This window comes from Physeter macrocephalus, chromosome 12 (genome assembly GCF_002837175.3).
Source record: "Physeter macrocephalus isolate SW-GA chromosome 12, ASM283717v5, whole genome shotgun sequence".
NCBI lineage: Eukaryota > Metazoa > Chordata > Mammalia > Artiodactyla > Physeteridae > Physeter > Physeter macrocephalus.
Window position 1 is genome coordinate 6,899,945 of NC_041225.1, and position 5,366 is coordinate 6,905,310.

Here is a 5,366-nt window from a genome sequence, read left to right on the forward strand (position 1 = left end):
CTTTATTCCTGCCCTGCCACTAGGTTCATCAGTACCATTTTTTTAGATTCCATATATATGCATTAGCATACGGTAATTGTTTTTCTTTTCCTGACTTACTTCACTCTGTATGCCGGACACTAGGCCCATCCATCTCACTACAAATTACTCGTTTGTTCTTTTTTATGGCTGAGTAATATTCCATTGTATATATGTGCCACATCTTCTTTATCCATTCATCTGTCAAGGGACACTTAGTTTGCTTCCATGTCCTGGCTATTGTAAGTAGAGCTGCAATGAACACTGTGGTACATGTCTCTTTTTGAATTATGGTTTTCTCAGGATATATGTGCCCAGGGGTGGGATTGCTGGGTCATATGCTAGTTTTATTTTTAGTTTTTTAAGGAACTTCCATAATATTCTCCACAGTGGCTGTATCAATTTACATTGCCACAAACAGTACAGGAGGGTTCCCTTTTCTCCACACCCTCTCCAGCATTTATTTTTTGTAGATTTTTAATGATGGCCATTTTGACCGGTGTGAGGTGATACCTCGTAGTTTTGGTATGCATTTCTCTAATGGTTAGTGATGCAGAGCATCTTTTCATATGCCTCTTGGCCATCTGTATGTCTTCTTTGGAGAAATGTCTGTTTTGGTCTTCTGCCCATTTTTAGATTGGGTTGTTTGTTTTTTTGACATTGAGCTGTATGAGCTGCTTGTATATTTTGGAGATTAATCCTTTGTCAGTTGCTTTGTTTGAAAATATTTTTCTCCTGTTCTGAGGATTGTTTTTTTGCCTTCTTTATGGCTTTTTCTGTGGTGCAAATGCTTTTAAGTTTCATTAGGTCACATTTGTTTATTTTTGTTCTTATTTCCATTACTCTAGGAGGTGGGTAAAAAAGGATCATGCTATGATTTATGTCATAGAGTGTTTTGCCTATGTTTTCCTCTAAGAGTTTGATAGTATCTGGCCTTACATTTATGCCTTTAATCCATTCTGAGTTTATTTTTGTGTAGGATGTTAGGAAGTGTTCTAATTTCATTCTTTTACACGTAGCTGTCCAGTTTTCCCAGCACCACTTATTGAAGAGTCTGTCTTTTCTCCATTGTATATTCTTGCCTCCTTTATCAAAGATAAGGTGACCATATGTGCGTGGGTTTAACTCTGGGCTTTCTATCCTGTTCCATTGACCTATATTTCTACTTTTGTGCCAGTACTATACTGTCTTGATTACTGTAGCTTTGTAGTATAGTCTGAAGTCAGGTAGCCTGATTCCTCCAGTTCCATTTTTCTTTCTCAAGATTTGTTTGGCTCTTTGAAGTCTTTTGTGTTTCCAAATGAATTGGAAGTTTTTTTGTTCTCGTTCTGTGAAAAATGCCATTGGTAATTTGATAGGGACTGCATTGAATCTATAGATTGCTTTGGGTAGTATAGTCACTTTCACAGTGTTGATTCTTCCAATCCAAGAACATGGTATATCTCTACATCTATTTGTATTGTCTTTGATTTCTTTCATCAGTGTTTTATACTTTTCTGCATACAGGTCTTTTGCCTCCTTAGGTAGGTTTATTCCTAAGTATGTTGTTATTTTTATTACAAATGTAAATGGGAATGTTTCCTTATTTTCTCTTTCTGATCTTTCATCATTAGTTTATAGGAATACAAGAGATTTCTGCACATTAATTTTTTACTGTGCTACTTTACCAAAATCATTGATTAGCTCTAGTGTTTTTCTGGTGGAATCTTTTGGATTTTTATGTATAGTATCATGTCATCTACAAACTGACAGTTTCACTTCTTTTTTTTCCAATTTGGATTCCTTTTTATTTTCTTTTTCTTCTCTGATTATCATGGCTAAAAATTCCAAAACTACATTGAATAATACTGATGAAAATGGGAGCCCTTGAATAGTTCCTGATCTTAGTGGAAATGTTTTCAGTTTTTCGCCATTGAGAATAATGTTGGCTGTGGGTTTGTCATTTATGGCTTTTATTATGTTTAGGTAGGTTCCCTCTATACCAACTTTCTGGGGAGTTTTTATCATATACTGGTGTTGAATTTTGTCAAAAGCTTTTTCTGAATCTTTTCAGATGATCATATGGTTTTTATCTTTCAATTTGTTAATATGGTATATCACCTTGACTGATTTGTGTATACTGAAAAATCCTTGCATTCCTGGGATAAACCCCACTTGATCATGATGTATGATCCTTTAATGTGCTTTTGGAATCTGTTTGCTAGTATTTTGTTGAGGATGTTTGCATCTCTCCTTTTTCATTTCTAACTCTATTGATTTGAGTCTTCTCCCTTTTTTCCTGATGAGTCTGGCTAATGATTTATCAAAGCTAGTATTTTGTTGAGGATGTTTGCATCTATGTTCATCAGTGATATTGGCCCAGAGTTTTATTTTATCTGATATATTTGTCTGGTTTTGGTATCAGGTTGATGGTGGCCTCATATAATAAGTTTGGGAGTGTTCCTCCCTCTGTTATATTTTGGAAGAATTTGAGAAGGATAGGTGTTAGCTGTTCTCTAAATGTTTCATAAAATTCATCTGTGAAGCCCTCTGGCACTGGTCTTTTGATTACTGGAAGATTTTTAATCATAGTTTCAACTTCATTACTTGTGATTGGTAGGTTTATATTTTCTATTTCTTCCTGGTTCAGTCTTGGAAGATTGTGCTTTTCTAAGAATTTGTCCATTTCTTCCAGGTTGGCTATTTTGTTGGCATAGAGTGGCTTGTAGTTATCTCTCATGATCCTTTGTATTTCTGCAGTGTCAGTTGTTATTTCTCCTTTTTCATTTCTAACTCTATTGATTTGAGTCTTCTCCCTTTTTTCCTGATGAGTCTGGCTAATGATTTATCAAATTTGTTTATATTCTCAAAGAACCAGCTTTTAGTTTTATTGATCTTTGCTATTGTTTCCTTCATTTCTTTTTCATTTATTTCTGAACTGATCTTTATGATTTCTTTCTTTCTGCTAACTTTGGAGATTTTTTTGTTCTTCTTCCTCTAATTTCTTTAGGTGTGAGGTTAGGTTTTTTATTTGAGATTTTTCTTATTTCTTGGGGTAAGAATGTATTGCTATAAACGTCCCCCTTAGAACTGCTTTTGCTGCATCTGGTAGGGGTTGGATCATCATGCTTCCATTATCATATGTCTCTAGATAGTTTTTTATTTCTTTGGTGATCTCTTGGTTTTAGTAGCATACTGCTTAGCCTCCATGTGTCTGTGTTTTTACAGTTTTTTTTCTTGCAGTTGATCTCCCATCTCATAGCGTTGTGGTCAGAAAAGATGCTTGACACAATTTCAATTTTCTTAAATTTACCCAGGCTTCAATCGTGACACAAGATATGATCTATCATGGAGAATGTTTCATATGCACTTGAGAAGAAAGTGTTTTCTGTTGTTTTTGGTTGGAATGTCCTATAAATATCAATTAAATACATCTGGTCTACTGTGTCATTTAAAGCTTGTGTTTCCTTATTTATTTCCATTTTGGATGATCTGTCCATTGGTGAAAGTGGGGTGTTAAATTCCCCTACTATTATTGTGTTACTGTCAATTTCCCCTTTTATGGTTGTTAGCATTTACCTTATGTATTGAAGTGCTCCTATGTTGATTGCATAGATATTTATAATTGTTATATCTTCTTCTTAGATTGATCACTGGATCATTATGTAATGTCCTTCCTTTTCTCTTGTAATAGTCTTAATTTTAAAATCAATTAATTTTAAACAATTAATAAAATGTTAATAGGAACATACATATCGATAACTACCTTAAATGTAAATGAATTTAATGCTCCAACCAAAAGACATAGACTGGCTGAATGGATACAAAAACAAGACCCGTATATATGCTGTCTACAAGAGTCCTACTTCAGACTTAGTGACGCATATTCCATTTTGAATGATCTGTCCATTGGTGAAAGTGGGGTGTTAAATTCCCCTACTATTATTGTGTTACTGTCAATTTCCCCTTTTATGGTTGTTAGCATTTACCTTATGTATTGAAGTGCTCCTATGTTGATTGCATAGATATTTATAATTGTTATATCTTCTTCTTAGATTGATCACTGGATCATTATGTAATGTCCTTCCTTTTCTCTTGTAATAGTCTTAATTTTAAAATCAATTAATTTTAAACAATTAATAAAATGTTAATAGGAACATACATATCGATAACTACCTTAAATGTAAATGAATTAAATGCTCCAACCAAAAGACATAGACTGGCTGAATGGATACAAAAACAAGACCCGTATATATGCTGTCTACAAGAGTCCTACTTCAGACTTAGTGACGCATAGAGACTGAAAGTGGTGGGATGGAAAAAGTTATTCCATGCAAATGGAAATCAAAAAAAGCTGGAGTAGCAATACTCATGTCAGATAAAATACACTTTAAAATAAAGAATGTTACAAAAGACAAAGAAGGACACTACATAATGATCAAGGGATCAACCCAAGAAGAAGCTATAACAGTTATAAATGTTTATGCACCCAACATAGGAGCACCACCATACATAAGGCAATGGCTAACATCTATAAAAGAGGAAATCAACAGTAACAGAGTAATAGTGGGGGGCTTTAACTCCTCACTTACACCAATTTACAGATCATCCAAACAGAAAATTCATAAGGAAACACAAGCTTTAAATGACACAATAGGCCACATAGATTTAATTGATATTTATAGGACATTCCATCCAAAAACAGCAGATTACACTTTCTGCTCAAGTGCTCATGGAACATTCTCCCGGACAGATCACATCTTAGGTCACAAATCAAGCCTCAGTAAATTTAAGAAAATTGAAATCATATCAAGCTTCTTTTGTGACCCAACACTATGAGATTAGAAATCAATAACAGGAAGAAAATGTAAAAAAACACAAACACATGAAGGCTAAACAATACATTAAAAGTTAGTAGAAGGAAAGAAATCATAAAGATCAGAGCAGAAATAAATGAAATAGAAACAAACAACATAATACCAAAGATCAATAAAACTAAAAGCTGTTTATCTGAGAAGATAAACAAAATTGATAAACCATTAGTCAAACTCATCAAGAAAAAGAAGGAGATGATTCAAATCAATAAAATTAGAAATTAAAAAGGAGAATTTAAAATACCTAGAGAAAAATGACAATGAAAACACAATGATCCAAAACCTATGTGATGCAGTAAAGCAGTTTTAAGAAGGAAGTTTATAGCAATACAATCCTACCTCAAGAAACAAAAAAATCTCAAATAAACCATCTAACCTTACACCTAAAGTAACTAGAGAAAGAAGGACAAAAAAATCCCAAAGTTAGTAGAAGGAAAGAAATCATAAAGATCAGATCAGAAATAAATGAAAAAGAAATGAAGGAAACGATAGCAA